Source organism: Bos taurus, chromosome 23 (genome assembly GCF_002263795.3).
Source record: "Bos taurus isolate L1 Dominette 01449 registration number 42190680 breed Hereford chromosome 23, ARS-UCD2.0, whole genome shotgun sequence".
Taxonomy (NCBI): Eukaryota; Metazoa; Chordata; class Mammalia; order Artiodactyla; family Bovidae; genus Bos; species Bos taurus.
In genome coordinates, this window is record NC_037350.1 from 39,229,480 (window position 1) to 39,250,137 (window position 20,658).

General features: G+C 40.5%; 1 protein-coding gene across 2 annotated transcripts in view; it reads right to left on the reverse strand.

The window, feature by feature from the left end:
• The window catches only part of RNF144B (ring finger protein 144B), a 159,421-nt gene that overhangs the window by 50,576 nt on the left and 88,187 nt on the right, over positions 1 to 20,658 (reverse strand).

The following is a 20,658-nucleotide window of genomic DNA, read 5'->3' on the forward strand; positions in this document are numbered from 1 at the left end:
TGTCACAGAGCACCCCTTCGAGCCCTCTGCGACATACAGCAACTTCCCACTGCTATTTCACATCTGTTATGTGTTACATATTTTACATATGGTAATGTATATGTTTTTATGCTACTCCTCAAATTCTGACACTCCCTTCATTTTTAAAATGGGGATAATAATACCTATTATGGCTACTTCCCAGGGTTTAAAACACTCATACACACAAACCCAGAATTTTGTACATGGAAGCCCTTTGGAAATATGCAAACTGCAGAATATTTAGTCATATTTTTACTGCATTTCACGTGGTCTTGGTCTCGGCTGTAAAGAATCCACCTGCAATGAAGGAGATCCCAGTTCGATTTCTGGGTTGGGAAGATCCAATGGAGATGAGATAGGCTACCCACTCCAGTACTCTTGGGCTTCCCTGGTGGCTCAGCTGGTAAAGAATCCACTTGCAATGTGGGAGACCTGGGTTCGATCCCTGGGTTGGGAAGATTCCCTGGAGAAGGGAACGGCTACTCACTCCAGTATTCGGGCCTGGAGAATTCCATGGACTATGTAGTCCATGGAGTCGCAAAGAGCCGGACATGACTGAGCAACTTTCACTCACTCAGTCACCTAGTCTCAGACTTCCAGTAACTTTGTGGAGAAATGTTAATCTTTTAGTCTTGTGAGATTATTATTTCTCTGCTCCCTTCAGGAAACAGTTAAACCACTTGTGGTCGAGAAGTTCCATAAACAGAGCAGACATTTACAACAGAACACACACCTCTATTCAATTCTCTCTGTTGAACTATTTGCATCTATAGACAAGACTGAAAATAGGAACTGAAGAGACTATGTGTATCTTTAAAAGCAAAAAAAAAAACTCATTTCAACTTTTATTGTAAATTTGTAAAACTGAAATCTAAGCTATCCCAAGACTTTATAATGGATGCTCTATTTGCTAAGGTAGGAAGGCTGCAACCACAATATACAAACCAATGAATTTTGAAGCTTCCCATGAAGTCTCTCCTGGCCATGATATTCTCTGACCCATGCTTCGAGGAGAGAAGTTAGAACTGTGTACACTGACTACAGGCTGTAAGTATATGATCCCTTTAAAAAAAATTATGAGAAATAGTGGTTCAAGATAGAACTTTATAAGTGCAAATTGCAAAGTGATGCTACAGCACAGGCACCCAACACTCCATCACTAAGGGCGTTTCTACTGAAGGCAGAGAGGGAAACAACCAGCTCTACTGAATTTTCAAGGACCTTAGGTTCATGATATGTCTTACATTAGCTTTCACTAAAATTTAATCTCAAACCCTCCCTCTCTTCTTTACTACCTCTGGCTAAAGCACAAAAGAACCAAAAGCAATCACATGAACCCCTGTGCATGTTACACAAACCATACCTACGTAAAATGGTTAACAATTCTGGGAGAAATGGAATCGAGTTTGTACATAAAAACAGAAACACGGAAAAAAGAAAATATTATTATTTAGTCACATTTAAAAAAATCACATGCCATTAAACATTGGCATTAAACAGAAGTCTAAATAGGCAATTTTCATAAGAGCTAATATATTCTAAGGGAAAATGTTTCAAAAATTGAACTTTTCAAAAATCTTGATGACACAAGAAAGAAACGATTTCTCCTTTGAAAGCATCAATGTTTCACTTAGTTTGATAGAACATAGAAGCATTTTCAGGCCGTTAAGAGCATGTGTAACAATAAGGATTGTTCCTCAAAATCATTCCACAGCACTCAAGGACTCAGATGAGATTTAATCAAGGATTTAACCATCAAATATCTGTTGAGCCAGACGACCTGTCTGTTTCAACCCTGAAAGTCTACGAATTATGTAGTCTTTCCATAAAGGGGTTTCTTCTAGGTCCCTTTCAAGGATGCTATTTTCCAATTTATCAAAGGGCATTCTTCATGAGGTATTCTCATCTATCAGGCAGACATGGCACAAGAGCTACAACATTCAGACAAAGCTATGTATCCACCACCAGAATTACAATATGCACGTGTGTGTGTGTATGTATAATATATACATACACACATACACTGTACAATTGTTCTGTGTCACTAGGTTGTACCTTAAAGATTTTTCTTCTAAGAAAAAAAGCACGACCATGAATTTGGTTGATGGAATTGAATTTGAATTTTTAAGACTGAAGTACCAGCTCTAAAGTCTCCTCTGCATTTTGGGCAAGTCATTAACCTCTCTCACTGCAGCACTCACAATTATAAAATGGGACAGTACCACCTGCCTAACCTACTCTCAGGGAAGTGGAGAGTCCTCCATGAGAAAAAAATACATGAAAACTGAGAGAGGCAGCAAATGTAAAGAAGAGAATGGAATAGATGTCTCTAAACTCTAGGCAGGCACGCAGAAATCAAAGTCTCAGAAGGCATGCAACCCCCAGACTTCCCTGGTGGTCCAGCAGTTAAGAATTTGCCTGCCAAAGCTGGGGACACAGGTTCGATCTCTGGTCTGGGAAGATCTCACGTGCTGCAGGGCAACGAAGCTTGTGGGTCACAACTACCCAGCCTGTGTTCTAGAGCCCATGCTGTGCAAAAAGAGAAGCCACCGCAGTGAGAAGCCTGAGCTCTGCAACTGGAGAGCAGCCCCTGCTAGCCGTAACTAGTGAAGGCTATCAACGAAGACCCAGCAAAGTCAAAAATAAATAGATAAATTGATTTTTTTTAAAAAAGAGAGATGCGACTCCAAGAGGATGGGCAGGGGAGGTAAGAGGATAATAGGTTTGGTTGCGAGAAAAGGGGTAAGACGAGCCATTAATTGAAAGTTTAAATTGACCACCAGGACCCTGGACACCTCTAGATGCAGGGGCTGGGGTTCTGAAGGCAAAGGAGAGCTGGCAGCCCACATGGCTTGAAGCTGAGCTGGTGACGTATTGACCTAGGGTTTCCCATCCCTTGCTCAGCGATGGCTGGGAAAGGAGGTGATAAGGGGAAAGTCTTAAAGGCCAAAATCTAGACTGGCCTTGAGTAAGTATCTGTTTTGCTTTTTATCTTTGCTGGTACAAGGCTGTACACTAAAATGGATATTTAATAAAATGGAGACTAACGCTTCTCAGCCTCAGGACACAATTACATCACAATGTCTCAAATGTGTTCTAAATAACAGCTCTTACTGAAGCCAGGATTCTGCTTACTTCGGTTCAGACTACGATGTCTGCACAGGATCTGAGAATAAAGCTTTATTTGTTAGATGCTATTGACTTAAATTGTTAGTAAACTCAAGATGGTATCTTTCCGAATTCACAAGTCTCTTAACACACCCAGGACATCCTGGCTTGGACACATATAATGGTCCAAAAACATTCAAATAAATCAACAAGTCATAGCTAAGCAGTAAGTCGTTTCCTGGTATAGCGTGATTCTAAAATTTTTTTCTTATAAAAACCCTTTCAGAAACCTTGGCTTTTCGCAGATATTATATTCCTAGTGACAGGGATCCCCTTCATACCTCTTTGCCAACCACAACATCAGAGGACTGATAAGAAAACCCAGTCAAACAATAAGCCGTAACTAATGTTAAAAAGAGACCTGAGTTTTACATTTCTCATCCTTAAGCATCTCTGATACGAGAAAGCCTTGTCTTGGACCCCAACTTGATACAACGCCCAGTTTGTCCGCTCTCACAGACCTTGGTGCCTAGCTAACACAGTACGTTTCAAACCGGGTGCAAAGGTGCATTCCTGGGAGCTTAGTTCTCCATGCCAAGAGTCCCCCCCACCCCCGTTTTATGTTTATTTAATGATATGAATAAAAGAGAACACCCATTTTTCCTCAATCTCAATGCTCACACTTGTGTTTGCACTGCGGTTCTGTTTTTCCAAGTAGGCATACTTTCGCTGTCAGAGGCAGATAAAATAAAACTATGGAGGAGGTGTCTGGGCCAAGTGTAAGCTGTACAAATCAAGATTCCAGCACAGAAAGGTGGCAAGATTACTGAATTGCTACTTGTTAACTGGAACACACCAAACTCAGAGCCTAAATGTTAAGTGATTTAGTGGAAACTAAACACCATCCTTCACATTAATGTTAAGTTAATGTTAACTTAAATTTCACTGGTCTATAAAGTGAAGATAGGAAAAGACAGGGAAACCTGATGTCTTGCAGTCCATGGGGTCACAATAAGTCAGATATGACTTAGTGACTGAACAAAAACAATTTTAATTAATATTCAGCTTATGCATTTACTCTGATGTTCTTAAGAGATACAAGTCTAAATGTGCTTAAACTGATATGTTTGTATCAGTGTAAGGGAGACTAAAATAAAATTTTTTATTTTATTTAAATTTTAAAATATCTCAGTATGGGGGTTCAAATTATTTTCCCCTTCAAAGGAATCCACATAAATTCATCAGAAGGTAGCAAACAGTAGGGCTGGGGGCATGGCATTTTCCCTTGAGGACATATCAGAACAACAGGCCCTACAAAGAGAATTTTATAGACTATACGACTGCCTCCTCTCCCTCAATTCTCTGAAAGACTTGGATTTTCCTCCCTACTGGCCAGTAATCCCATCAACACCTTAGGTAATACCAGATGCTAACAACTGAAGCATGTTGTACATGAAAAGCTGCATCACCCTGCATTGCAGGAGACTGTGAACTTGCGTCTCCCAAGGCAACGTCTGCGTCAAGGTCTGGATCGTATCTTATGTCTTCATATCCTCTGGAAATACCCATCAAAAGCATCTGGGACATGGTAGACAGTTAGACCTCTGTAGGAGCTGGAAGCCAGAATCTAGCCGCTTTGCAGCAGAAGTCAGCTCCCATCACTGAAATGTAAGCCCATCCACCTGCAATCTTTGGGTTTTCTCCTTTGACACATATGAGCCACTTCCACCTTCCAGGGCCAACTCTACTATTTTCTAGTTTCCATTCCCTGCTGCCTTTCAGGAAATTTACCCTCTCCATCATCTGTTTTCTTTCTTGCATCTTGAATTGTTCCCTGAGTTCTCCTTCAGCAGTTAAACATGTCTAAAAACATTTTAATTACAAAAATAATAATAATGAAACAGTAAAGAAAATAGCTTTCCCTTACTCCTCTTGCTGGCTTTATACTGCCATGTTCATTCCTGTCATTCCTTATATGCATATACATGTATATAAATATGTACATGGGCTTCCCTGGTGGTTCAGTGGTGAAAAACCCGCCTTTCAATGCAAGAGATGTGGGCTCAAACCTTGGGTCGGGAAGATCCCCTGGAGAAGGAAATGGCAACCCTCTCCAGTATTCTTGCCTAGAGAATCCCATGGACAGAGGAGTCTGGCAGGCTACAGTCCACTGGGTCACAAAGAGTCAGATACGACTTAGCGACTAAAGCAACCTCAACAAAAATATGTTCGTGTGTGTATTATACATATATTGTTGGTGTTTTTTGTTGCCCAGTCGTGTCTGACTCTTTGCAACCCCATGGACTGCAGCAGGCCAGGCCTCTCTGTCCCTCACCATCTTTTGGAGTTTGCCCAAGTTCATGTATTATACATATACATATGTATATATAAGTTTTATATGTGCATATGTTTTTATTGAGCTATAACTCACATGCCATATAATTTGCCCATTTAATGGCTTTTAGTCAGTTGGACTTTTACTATAATCACAGAGTTGTACAACTAACATATCGATTTTAGAACATTTCATAATCCCAAAAGAAACCCCAAGCCAATTAGTAGTCACTCTCCATTCTCCCCCCAAAACTTCCCATCCCGGCTTTAGGCAACTACCAGTCTATCTGCTCTCTCTGTGGATCTGCCTGTTCTGGATATTTCACACAAGTGGAATCACACAATATGTGGTCCTTTGTGACTGGCTTCTTTCAATAGCAGATACACGTTTTCATTTCTTTTAAGTATACACTTAGGAGTAGATGTGGGATATGCTATTGAATAACTCTATGCTTGTCTTTTGAAGAACTGCTAGATTATTTTCCAAAGAAGTTGCATCATTTTACATTCCTACCAGCAGTAGGAGGGTCCAATTTTCTTCAAATCCTCACCAGAATTTGTTTTTGTCTTTTTTATCCTAGCTATTCTAACCTGTGTAAAGAGGTATCTCACTGTGGTTTTGATTTGCATTTCCCGGATGGCAAATGATTTTGAGGACTTCTTCATGTGCTTATTGGTAATTTGGACATCTTCTCTGGAGAACTGTCTATTCAGATCCTGTGCCCATTTTTGTGTTTTTATTGAGTTTTAAGAGTTCTTTATTCTACATATACCCCTTATCAGATATGACTTGCAAATGCTTTCTTGCATTCTGAAGGTTATCTTTTCACTTGCTGTGAAAAGTGGATGGTGTCCACTGAAGTATAAAGGTATTTAATTTTGATAGTCTACTTTTTTTTTCTTTTGTTCATCCTTTGCCTAAGTCAAAGTCATTAAATTTTTCTATTTTCTATATTTTCTTCTAAGTTTTTTGGTTTTAGCTCTTAAATTAGGTCTATAATCCATTTTGAGTTACTGTTTTCAACTGTGAAGAAGCAGTCCATCTTCACTCTTTTGCAAATGGATATCCAGTTGTCTACCATTTGTTGAAAAACTATTCTGTCCCCTTTGAATTGCCTTGGCACCCTTGATTAAAAGCAACTGACAATACATGAATTTACTTCTGGACTTTCAGTTCTATTCTATTGATCTGTCTGTCTGTCCTTTTGATGGTATCACACAGTTTTGATTACTATAACACTACAGTAAGTTTGAAAGCAGGAAGTGAGTTCTCCCAACTTTATGCATCTTTTTCAAAATTATTTTGACCATTTTAGGTCCATCAAATTTCCATATGCATTTTAAGATCACTGCATCAATTTCTGCCAAGAAGAGAGTTGAAACTTCGATAGGAACTGTGTTGACTCTGTAGATCCATTTGGGGATACTGCCATTTTTAACAATAGTAAATCTTCTAATCTATGAACATGGGGTATCTATTTAGTCTTTTTTAATTTCTTTCAACAACATTTTGTAGTTTCAGAGTATAAGCTTTGTACTTCTTTTGTTAAATTTATTTCCAAGGATTAATGTTATTCCTTTTCATTTTAAGTAGAAATGTTGTCTTCATGCCATTATCATATTATTCTTTGCCAGTGTATAGAAATACAGTGGATTTTTGTATTTTCCATTCTGAAACCTTGCTGAACTAGCATCAGTTATTTTTTTTTCTAATTTTATTTTATTTTTAAACTTTACATACTTGTATTAGTTTTGCCAAATATCAAAATGAATCCGCCACAGGTATACATGTGTTGCATCAGTTATTTTAAACTCTCAGAATGATTCCAGTGTGCAACCAAGTCAGAACCGCTATGTTCAATACCATCTATGCCCTCGAGTCTAATGAAGGAAAACATACCTCTCGTTATTGCTTTTACACCATTTGGAAAATTCAGAGGCATGATCTCTACAAGAAGGAAGGCTCCTTTCTAATCAACATCTTTATAAAGAAAGGGGCTTCCCAGGTGGTGCCAGTGGTAAAGAACCTGACTGCCAGTGCAAGGGACATAAAAGACGCAGGCTCGATCCCCGGGTTGGGAAGATCCCCTGAAGAAGAGCATAGCAGCCCATTCCAGGACTCCTGCCTGGAGAATCCTATGGACAGAGGAGCCTGGCAGGCTATTCAGACCACAGGGTCACAAAGAGTTGGACAAGACTGAAGCAACTTAGCACCCAAGCATGCATCAGCTAGTCCCAGAAGAAACAATAAAGGAAGTTTAAAGGGGAAATTGCATATGCAAATTTTAAATACCTATGAAAATTTAAAGTATCTTGAAATATTTTACCCTAAAATAGTGCTGTTCCTTTTTCTGGAAAAGGGTACTAAGATCCACCCTGTATGTCTGAGAACAGTCATTCAATATGGGAGATTAAATCTGGGCCCCAGTCAAAAGTACCTCCAGTTCCCACCAGGCAAGAGTGATCAAACGCTTCTATCTTTATCTCAAGTGATCATGAAACATCTAAATTAAGAAATTAGTGACAGTAATAGCTCTGAAGAGAAATCCATTGGAAATGCCGCAGTCCTGTCTAGTCCTCACGGCGAAGCCACGTAAATCTGCTAAACTGGAAGAACGTTTCAGTCAGAGCAGGGAGCAGGCACCAGGAGCGTAAAGACCTGCTTCAACAGGAGTGATTCAGTAGCTCTTCAGTTGACCTTTCTGAAGTCTTCCCTTTCGTCTCACGTGCGCTGCCTTATTGAACAGAGGGAGGCCCCAGTTCTGATACTCGTTCCAAGGAGATCTATTTGTGCCAGCTACCTTATGACACAGTTCACTCAGAAAAGCAACCAACGGTTCCAGGAGGAAAAAAAAAAAACAAGAAAGCTTGCCGAGTTTGCATCCTTCCATTTCCTCCAAAGAACCATTAGCCCTCAGAACTGCCAGCCCTCAGCTGGCCGAAAGGCCCCAGACAACAGGGCCAGGACAGGCAGTGAGAATATAAGCACATCCCAGATGAAACATGGGTAGACTCCACTGAACTCATTTATCACTTTCTTCCTCCTCGGCCTGTGCCCCTGTAGAGTCCCAGTTTGAACTCTCAAGCAGCTCTGACTCTCTCAGAATGCACACGCGGTCTCAGGAACACAGAAAGGAAAAAAATCCCCAATTATTAAAGGGTCGAGAAGCTCCTTTAGCCACGATGTAAGGCTGTGCAAATTATCTGCATAAACACAACCATTCAACCAACCCAAGTAAACAACTGGAGAATGCAGTGCTTACATTCTACTAGAGAATTCAGTATATTAACACTACACCATACAAAGCATAAAAGGATCAATGGACATCCAGACATGTGACAGAGCAAGGAGAGTAAAAAGCTAATGTTAGAATCTGAGAGGTGGTGGGAATATAGATACTCACTGTTAAAATTCTTTCATCTTTGTTGCATGTTTGAAAAATTTCATAACAAACATGTACAATTTTTTAAACTAAAAAGAAAATTGCCATTCACTAAATCTCAGATTTTAATGTTCCTTAAAGCAGGAATTATGTGTGTTATATTTTATATAAGACTCAAATATCTGTATTAGTATTTAAATCAGTGTTTGAATAGTCTACAGCAAAATTAAGTCTTATTAATTAAGATTAATGGTATAACATCAATGAACAATTATCTAAATTTTGAAATTTTTAAAAAGAATATTTACACTGGATAAATGAGAAAATGAAGCTAATTTATTGTCAACTATGTTTTTTTCCTACAGGATATAATCTACAAAGGCAGCATGAATAACTCACATCAATGACCCAGAAGTTGAACAGCAGTGATGCTGTTAACTTCCTCGAGAGGATACTCTTTCTCTACACGGAGTGATGGTTAGGAACTAAGTATCCTCACTTTTGAACTATGATTCTGGAGAAGACTCTTGAGAGTTCCTTGGGCAGCAAGGTGATCAAATCAGTCTGTCCTAAAGGAAATCAGTCCTGAATATTCATTGGAAAGGCTGATGCTGAAGCTGAAGCTCCAATACTTTGGCTACCTGATACAAAGAGCTGAGTCATTGGAAAAGACCCAGATTCTGGGAAAGATTGAAGGCAGAAGGAGAAGGGGACGCCAGAGGATGAGATGATTGGATGGCATCATCGACTCAATGGACATGAGTTTGAGCAAGCTCTGAGAGATGGTGAAGGACACAGAAGCCTGGCGTGCTGCAGTTCACAGGGTCACAAAGAGTCGGTCACGACCGACTGACTGAACAACAATCCTCGGTTTAGTAATAGACCTACTTAGTTGCCTTAGGCAAACTTCCTCCTTGGCTAGAGGGAGAATTTATCAGATTTACGAAACTTGAACTCTGTAAAAGTTGGACAAAGACCCACAGTGGCTAGACTGAAGATAAGCAATCTTGTTTTATTCAAAATTAACTTGAAATGATCTTAGCCAATTATCCATAGCAAAATCAGAATGCCCAGCTACATATAAATTAGATGGTAACAAAATTGCAACTCTTCTCACCTCATAATTTTCCAAGACTTTATTCTGCAAAAATGTGAATCTCTTTGAATATTTCCTAAACAGCAAGTATCTAGAACCAGTAGGGTTTCATGTGCTTTTTTTTTTAATTGCTATAATTTGAACCAGTCTTCCTTTTCTTTCTCTTAGTAAATCCATAGGCCTACATAGCTAAGACTGCTTTGACTCTCTTGTTAAATTCTAACCTAGTTACTATCCTTAAACTGCCTCTTTCCAAATGATCTTAGTTAGCACCATATTCTAGCAAATCAGACTATCAAAGCAAAGATCACAAATCAAAGCCACATAACTAGTTATTTCAGAAATGTCTGTCAGTGGTCACAAAAGAGCCAGAGGGAGCATATTATTTCATAGCATGAGATAGGGAGCGACTCACATGTGCTTCACCCAGAGTGCTCTGCAAAATACCCTGGACCAGGGCATCAGAACCTGCTGGAGAAGGAAATGAAACAGCTCGCTGGGCCCCACCCTCAGAGTTTCTGATTCAGTTAAGTCTAAGGTGGGGGCTCAAGAATTTATCATTCTAACAGGTTCACAGCTGCTGCTGCTGCTGCTGCTGCTAGTCTGAGGACCAGTGGCCTAGAACTGAAATATTCATTACACGAGAGGCAGGAGAAAGGAGGAGATGATGATGGGAGTGAGAGTATTTGTCAAGTTCCTGTGATAGCTGTGGTGTGCGTCTAAAAATTATCTTATTTAATCTTCACAGCAATTCTGAGACGGTATTATTCCCACTTCACACAAAGCAGTTCGGTAACTTACCCTCCCATGTTCCCATGACTGGTAAATATAGGAATTGAGATTTAAACCAAAGCCTGATGGAGACACTGTCCTTGCTTGCATTCCCCCCAATCTCACCATGATTTCCATGTTATTAGAATGAAAGCATGAGAAAATACTAGAACCTTTAACAAACTAAAAATACTCCTATTGTTTCCTCTGAAGATTATCAATCCCATAAACCATAAAATTTTTTAAAGACTAGACACCATTCCATATTAAAAATGATCTGTATTTCACACAGTACCCAGGAAAGCAAATATTACAGCTATAAAATTTTTTCCCAGTTGCAGGAAAGATGTCTTTGCTTTAGTCCCTCATTCATTAATAACCCTCAGCACCCAGGAATCACTTGGAAACAACTAGAAGACTAAATCCTCTGTTGCTGCTGCTGCTGCTAAGTCGCTCCAGTCATGTCCGACTCCGTGCGACCCCGTAGACGGCAGCCCACCAGGCTCCCCCATTCCTGGGATTTTCCAGGCAAGAACACTGGAGTGGGTTGCCACTTCCTTCTGCAATGCAGGAAAGTGAAAAGTGAAAGTGAAGTCGCTCAGTCATGTCTGACTCTTAGTGACCCCATGGACTGCAGCCTACCAGGCTCCTCCGCCCATGGGATTTTTCAGGCAAGAGAACTAGAGTGGGTTGCAACATCCTCTAGGGAACACTAGTAACTCCACAAGCAAGATGCAGGAGGAAGGTGAAAGAACACCCATTTTTGAACTAAGTAGTCTGGGCTTGAACTCAGTTTCAGCATCTGAATATATACTAAGTGCACTTGAAGCTTCCAGGTGTTTGTAAACCAGAGCTCTTAAACTCTAAGCCCGTAGTTTCCTCAAATAACTTGCCTGAGGTTACAGAGCTGAAAGTTTATAGCATCCCTCAATCCCTTCAACCTGGGGCTATGGCCACCAGTGTATTCAGATTATGCATGTCCTCTCTGGTCTCTGGAACCCCTTGGATTTTTTTAAGTCATTTGCTACTTACATCTTCTTTAAAATAACCTTTTATGTAAAAAAAGTTTTAAAAAAATTAAAAAAAAAACCTTTTATGTAAAAAAGGTTTATGTAAAAAAGCTGTTTGTTTTTTTTAAAACATTTTGCATTATAAAGATATTGTCCAGTTTTACAAACTTTTAGGATCATAAAAACCTAATACGGGCCTCATCCATCATTCATGCTAACAAATAAAATTTAGAGAGTACATACAATGTGCTAGCAGTATGTTATATATTTTCACAGATTGTTTCTTGTCTCATCCAAGATACCCTATGAATCAGGAACGAAGAGCATGGATCTGGGGCAAGCAGCTTAATTCTGCACTGGTTTCTTGATCTGTAAACTGCAGGGTAAGAGGAAATGGGGGGAAATAGTTCTCTTGCAATATACATATTACCTGGGCTTTCCAGGTGGCGTAGTGGTAAAGAATCCGCCTGACCATGCAGGAGACGCAAGAGATGTAGATGTGTCTTCCTGGGTGGGGAAGATCCCCTGGAGGAGGGCATGGCAACCCACTTTAGTACTCTTGCCGGGAAAATTCCAGGACAGAGGAGTCTGGCGAGTCCATGGGGTCACAAAGAGTCAGATATGACCGAGCACACACACACACACACACATTACCTAGTAGGTATCCACATGTTCCTGCTTGTCCTTCCTTCATTTCTTTTTTAAAGGGAAATAGAGGGCCAAAAAGATTGAGTTAAAATCCTACATTTATGTGGCCAACAACACATGTGCTTTCCAGAAGAGGTGAACCAAAAGGATCTCCTTACTGGGGATGGGAAATGACTCAAAACCATCGAGGCTTTCAGTTAACATAGAGCTATCTATTTCCACAAAACAGGGCACTGACTAGCCTGATTCCAAGAGGCCTGATGCATATCTGAAATCCACATTCTAACCAATCTCTTATTAACCTAAATTTTCAGAAAATGGTGTTTTAGAGGTCACAACAGTTTCAGCTGTCACTTGTCTGAACTGTTTTGTTCCTTTTCCTACTTAGTAACGTCTTGTCACTGAACATAGAGTTTGTGTGCGTGTGTATGTGAGATATCACATCTTTCATCACCTTAGGACCACTACTGTGTTACATTTTCATTCATTCATGCCTCCTATGTGTATACTTTTCCAGACAAGGCCCATTTTTCTAACCTGATAGTACCATGAACACCAACGTGTAAAATCAGCTGAAACTGTCCTGGAATTGGACAAGTCGTATATTTTTTGAGAGATAGATTTATGAAATGAGTTTGTTTGGCTGTAATTAACTTCCTCCTTTAAAAAGGGAAGCCAAGATTAAACAATGAAACATGTTTTTTTCACATCAGATTAGAGAAGATGAAAATTTCCAAAAAAATACCCAGAATATCAAAGAAAGGGTTTTTTCTACACCATTGGTGGGACTGTAAATGGGCATAACACTCTGGAAAGGCAATGTGGCAACACATGAAGCTTTAAAATGCACATTCCTTTTGATTCGGCAATTCTACTTCTAGAAATTCATCTTAGCTATATTTTCATATTTATGCAAGTACAAAAAAGTTCATTTATTAAGAGCAAAAACTGGCCCATCGTTAGTAGGGGCCTAGTTAGATAAAATTTTGATATAGCACACCATAGAACATAATGCAATACTTAAAAATGAAGGGAGATGTTTATATTCTTACATTGAAACATGTCCACAAAACACTAGGTTAAATTTATTTTTTAAAAAGTTACAGATACCATTTCTCTATTAAGTGATGTCTATGAATATATATCCATCCATGTATTTCTATAAGGACTTCCCTGTAGCTCAAACAGTAAAGAGTCTGCCAGCAATGCAGGAGACCCAGATTCTATCCCTGGGTTGGGAAGATCCTCTGGAGAAGGGAATGGCAATCCACTCCAGTATTCTTGCTTGGAGAATCCCATAGACAGAGAAGCGTGGAGGGCTACAGTTCATGGGGTCGCAAAGCGTTGGACAAGACTGATGACTAACACTTATGTATTTCTATATATTAGCACAGAGAAGGAGTCTAGAAGAGGGCACAGGTGGATCGTTCATATCATCAATACTTCGAAAGATTTTCTGTTTTAAAGCCAGTACATGTTAACATTTAAGATTGGAAATGAGTCTTTAATTTAAAAAGGAGAAAACGAATATGGAATAGGAGAGAAGACAATGTCACCGTATTTCTAGTAATTAAATTCTCTACCCCCATCAGCATATAGAAAGCTGATCACCACAATCTCTGCATTGGGCTGAGGTCTCAGTCTAAGACTGAAAGCCATTCTGAATTGACAAGTGAAGAGAAGAGAGAAGTCAGCCAAACAACTTCTTCTTCTCACGCTTCTGCTGGGGGCCTTCATTTGCCTGTTGGCTTCCTATTTCTATAGAAATAAACAAGGAACAAAAATCTTCCACATGTCATCCTGCAATTACTGCAAATGTTGAGGAAGTACTTGAAGTTAACTGGAATACCACCTGGAGCTGGCACAGATGCCCCTCCTCATCCTAGTACTTTTAGAGATGGGCAGTTAGGTGAATGATTTGCTTGGCATGGCTGAGTGGGGCTCAAAACATGAACACACAAATCCCTCCCCCCCCCAAAACAGTTACACTCACAAACAGGCAACTATGGTGTTATATACTTCACGTGCTTTAAAATGGGGATATTTTTCATGACCGATTTGGGTCATTAATTATAAAGAGGAAAAGTGAAAGTACTTGGAATGACGCCTCGCCCTAAGTTGGATAAACGCTTGCTACTGCTGCTATTATGACAATAACAATGATGACTAATGATACTGGGTTGCTTTCCTGCATTTCAGCCCTCGGTGAACTTCAAGTCCAGGTGGGGCAAATGAAAATATGCCATCTTTTCATAACCTTCTCTGTGAAAAAGAAATTAAATCTCGTTCTACCTGACACCTACTCTACCCTGACACCACATGGTTTTTTCTAAGAGAAAGCAGAAAAGCCTGAAGTACTTGTTCAACCAATGATCAAAGTCAAGAATGTTGTGCAAATAAAGCTTGCTCCAAAAGAATTGTGTCAACCGAAGCAGAGGAGGGGGGAACAAATTGATTAATATTCCCACATTGGGCAGAGCACTGTGGGTGAGTTTTTAATGAGTAACCTTGTTCTTGTCCTCTAACAGAAAGATAACCTTCATTCAAATAACATAGGGCCAGTGAGTAGGAAAAAAATGAGATTTCAACCAATTTTATTCTAAAGAACAGAACTCATACTAATAGAATTTGTAAAGAGCCAGTCGTGCATGCTCAATCATGTCCAACTCTTTGCAACCCCATGGACTGTAGGCCAAACCAGGCTCCTCTGTCCATGGGATTCCCCAGGCAAGAATACTGGAGTGGGTTGCCATTTCCTTCTCCAATAATTTATATAGAAACAGGCTTCAACTCAATGCAGAAGAAAAATATAGTTTAGAATTAGAATTTCGAATCACTGAATAGCCAGTGTTATTGTTTGTCTCAATCCTGATGTTTTCAAGCAAAATCTACATGATTATACCAAAGGCAGTAGAACTTCACACGCCTGCTGTATTCCAGGTACTGTACTATGTGCTTTATCCAGATTATCTACTGCACTCTTCTCTCCAACCTTAAAGGTTATAGATTTATTGTTTTCCCTAAAGTATATAAAAGAAAATGCAGACTCAGACTACCCGAAGACGTAAACGGCTAGCACCTGCTGGTCCAATCCACTATCATTTCTGACCTGGATTATCATGAAAGTGTTAGTCGCTCAGTCGTGTCCAACTTAGCGACCCTGTGGACTGTAGCCCGCCAGGCCCCTCTGTCCATGGGATTCTCCAGGCAAAAATACTGTAGTGGGTTGCCATTTCCTCCTCCAGGGGATCTTCCTGACCCAGGGATTGAGCCCAGGTCTCCTGCGTTGTAGGCAGATTCTCTACCTTCTGAACCACCAGGGAAGCCGTCTAACCAGTTCACATGCTTTCACCCTGGCCCTGTGGGCTTCCTAGGTGGTGCGGTGGTAAAGAATCCGCCTGCCAATGCAGGAGAGGCAAATGGGTTCCACCCCTGGTTCAGGAAAATCCCCTGAAGAAGGAAATGGCAACCCACTTCATCTTCTGTGCAGCTGGCAGGGTAACTGTGACAGTTAATTTTATGTGTAACTTGACTCAGCCACAGGATACCCGGGTTTTGGTTAAACATTGTTTCTAGGTGTGTCTGTGAGGGTGTTTCCAGATGAGATTAGCATCTGAATTGGTAGACTCAGTAGTTTCCACGTTCTCCAGGTCTTTGCTTACGTACAGTCATCCCTCTGCCGCCATGGGGTGGGTTAGTTTCAGGACCCCCGGCAGATGACAAAATTCGTAGACGCTTGAGTCCCTTATATAATACAGCATAGTACCGTTGACCCACTGTACCCACTGTGGGTATAGTGTACATACCTTATAGTGTACAGTGGGTATATTATACCCACTGTTATAGTCAGTGTTCTGCATTTTGCATCTGCAGAATACAGAACACTGACTGTAACACATTATCAGTGAGACTTTCCTGACCACCTAAGATAAGATAGAAACGCCCTCCCCTTTCACTTTCCTATCCTCCTCCCCCTGCTCTGTCTTGGGAGCCCATATCATCATCTGACTTCTGACTAACTTGTTTTTGTCTGTGTCTTTCTCTGACATGTGACCTCTCTGAAAAACCAGACCCTAATCTGATTATTCACTACGGAATCTTCACCATCAGAATGATGCATGGCACAATAAACCTGTGTTGAATAAATGAAGCCCAGACAACCAGATTTGACATCTAGTCTCCTAAATGTCAAGCCATTTTCTGGCATTCAGGAAAAGAACTTCTTTCATCAGAAGGGTAGGGGACTGGGTCTAAGGTGACTTCCAATTCCAGGACTGTGATGCCAAGACACCATCATTAGGGACTTACGAATAAGGTTCTATTTGCTGCTCTTTCCTCCGACCACATTTTACCAGTCTCCTTGAATAAGGATGTGGTAACCATTAGGCAATGGATGAGATCATAGGTCCAGAAAGCCACCTCCCCCTTGCGTCATCTCTAATCCATTTCTCAGGCTGCTACACTTTGCTCTTAATTCTCAGATGCTATCTGACCTGCAGTTGCTCAGTTGTCAGTAGAAAAGCAGAGTACCAAAATTTGTGCTTTTAAACCAGCAGCTTACCCGACAGACACAAAAGTCATCATAGTTCTATCATTAAAACTCTAAACAAACATAAGCAGCAAGTATATTGAAGTCATTTGCAAACAAACAAAGACAAATTCACCAACTCACTGTCAATCATCCAAGCTAATAAAATTAAGGGAGAACATAAAACCAAGTTGCCAAGTCCATATATTTTAATACCAGAAACCAACAGAGCCAGAGCAAGAGAGGGTGCTGACCTGGCAGAATTTACTTCTGCCTACTTAATTCTAGAAGAAGACAAGGGAATCCAGAGAGCTGGAGATTTTTAAAGCATCAGGAAAGGCTGGCAGGTCGTATGACCAGAAGAGTCATACTAAGTCACTTCAGTCGTGTCTGACTCTGTGCAACCCTATGGACTGTAGCCTGCCAGGCTCCTCTGTCCATGGGATTCTCCAGGCAAGAATACTGGAGTGAGTTGCCATACCCTCCTCCAGAGGATCTTCCTGACCCAGGGATTGAAACTGTGTCTCTTGTATCTCCTGCCATGGGGTGTCTCTTAAATCTCCTGCCTGTCCATGGGATTCTCCAGGCAGGAATACTGGAGTGGGTTGCCATGCCCTCCTCCAAGGGATCTTCCCAACCCAGGGATCAAACTCACATCACTTACCTTCTCCTGCCTTGGCAGGTGGGTTCTTTACCACTAGCACCACCTGGGAAAGCCAGAAGAGGGGAAGGAAAATTGTTCTAAAACACTGCTGGAGTACGACGCCTCGTTATTTCCAGCAGTTTCACAGATTCACAATAAAAGATGCTTAAAATGATAGTAAATATATCAAGACAATAAGTAACGCAATTATGATATTCTTATTGGGAGTTAGCAGCTCTTAACAGTATTCATAGTTTGAGACACTCTTCCATGTCAATCATCTGCATCCACCAGAAATGCATTCCTGTTTTCACTTTCCAAGTTGTACTGGGTCTTTGTTTCTTGTCTAAGTCCTACTTGGAGGTCTTCAGTTGAAACATCCAGCCAGGAGCCACTCTTTGGACAAACCCAAAAGAGAAACTTCTCTTTCTCAATCCTAGCCTCTAGTTTGTGGGTGTTGCAGAATAGCAGTGAGTTGGAATCACCTATATACCCACCTCTTGATAAAAGGCTAATGAGGAAGCAAGTCAAGTCTTTACAGGATTCCTTCCTCTAAAACATTTGTGAAAAACAGAACAGCTCAGCATCCTGACAGAATTTAGGAAACAGAGGAATAATAATGTTAATTTACCAGGGGCTTGGGACTGTGCTAATTGCTCTTTAAAAGTCTTTATCGAATTTGTTACAATATTGCTTTTGTTTTATGTTTTGGTTTTTTTTGGCCACGAGGCATGTTGGATCTTAGCTCCCCAGCCAGGGATTGAACCCACATTTCCTGCATCGGAAGGTGAAGTCTTAACCACTGGACCACCAGGGAAGTCCCCAGGGATTCTCCTTGGATGCTGCCTATAACACTCTAAGATAGGTACTACCATCCACTATCCCTCCTTCCATGCTATAGGTGAAAAACTAAGTTTTATAGAAGCCAAAAATTTGCCTAAAGTCATATACCAGTAAACAGCAAAGCCTGAACAAACGAGCCTGGGTCTTCCTGGCTCTGTATCTGCGCTTTAATCACCATGCATGTGACACTGGAAGGGAGGAATGGAGGTGGGAATAGAAAAATGACCTTCCCTTCTCTTTATGCAGGTATCGGTTTGAATCCAGGAAAGAACCATTATTCGTTTTTTGCTTCATTTGAAGGTGCTAAGTAGCTTCAGTCATGTCTGACTCTTTGCAACCCTATGGAGTATAACCCACCAGACTCCTCTGTCCATAGGGATTCTCCAGGCAAGAATACTGGAGTGGATTGCCACGCCCTCCTCCAGGGGATCTTCCCGACCCAGGGATTGAACCCATGTCTCTTGCATCTCCTGCACTGGCAGGCAGGTTCTTTACCACTAGCCCCACTGGGAAGCCCTACACACAGTACACAGTCGATGTGGGTGCACATGTGTGTGTATGTATGTACTCAGAAACATACACACACATGCATGCACACACACAGCAAATTTTCCAAACTGTCGGTGTCTCCCAGGCCATATGTGGGCTTTGCTTAAAGGTCACCCAGCAGGCCCCAAGGAAAAGAAGGGCTTGGTCTAAAAAGCTTTATATTTCCTCTCACTTTTTTAAACACTGGAAAATCCATTTGGCTCTGAGAAATGAATAGTAAAAGGAGCTCTAACTACTTAGGGCCAACAAAATGTAATGGAAAAAAGGCAAGAATATGGCTGGACTTTATTTTCTTTTTGCTCGGCACATCCTGTCTTTAATCTGAATGGTAAATAGGCCATGCCAACATACCAACTCTTTTCAGGTGAAATTATCTAGGTTATAAAAACAAGTAACAACTGTGTTTTCATTATTCTTTAATTCATGGCTGACAGAAATAGCTTGCAAAATAAATCAGAGAGGCAAATATTGCTCACAAGGGAGCAACCCACAAATTTTCCCTCCTTTGATAACCGATTTTTATGAAATTTTTTTCCTTTCACTTGAATTATAACTGTGTGGTATTATCTGAAAGAGTGTGTTGCAAAAGCTAGGAAAGTTGCATTATTAAAATCCACGGGGGAGGGGGAGAGAGAGAGAGAGAGAGACTTGTTCCATATGATCAGTTAGTAGACTAACATCCCTGAGATTTTGTCCTTTAAGTTCAAAAACAAGCAATCCTTGTTGATGCTTGGTAGAAACCAACACAATACTGTAAAGCAATTATCCTTCAATTAAAAATAAGTAAATTAAAAACAAAATTTTAAGGGAAAAAAAAGAACAAGTAATCTTGCAACACCTCTCTCTGTAACCCCACAGCATCAACCTCTTTGGCTCCATGATACACCTAATGATTCATGACCTCAATCAGGCCAGTGAGAGCCCCACCCATTTTTGTCCTGATTATTTAGCTTTCCTTCCTTTATACAATATTTTCTTCTCTATGCTAAATCTGAGCAAAAAGTCTAACAGAAACTATCTTCCCAAACAGAACATGGTAAAGCTTCCTTTTAACAAGAAACTAGATATATCAAAGGATTATTTGAAGCAACATCTATCACATTCCTTTCTCTGGATGTCATTAAATCAAGAACTACCTCCATGGAATAAGTTAAAGCAATATTCTTCCATGCACTGGTTGTAGGGAAATTAATAGTATTCCACTTAAAAAAAAAAAAAGGGGGGGTAGCATTAACAGAACAGAAATACTTCATCAGGAGAAGTTCAACTATGTCCCTTTGCTTTCTTTCTAACCACAAGGTTTCATAGAGTCTCTAAAATGCAAACATGCATTGCAAGCCTCCAAGAGAGGAATGTAAAATATATCTGATTCCAAGCTAACTTGACTCTGAAACACTTTATGCAAGGATCATCCCTTTCACAGAGCTGGAGGTTCACAGAACACACGTAGGTTGGGGAGCAGCTACTTACAGGCCAGATCTGAGCTGGCTAACAGCCAATGGGCAAGTCAGACACCTCATCTCTGTCCACTCTGCTCTCCCCAAGCACACGGATCATACTGTTTCTTAGGGGAAACAAGACAAGGATAGAATGGAGAAAAGTTCACTGAAATGATGAAAATACAGCACTATATCTAGCAGGAGAACCATTACATGTAGACATTCCTCTCTAGAGAGGGGGAAGAGGGAACTCTCTTAGCAAGACCATTTTAAATACATGGTATG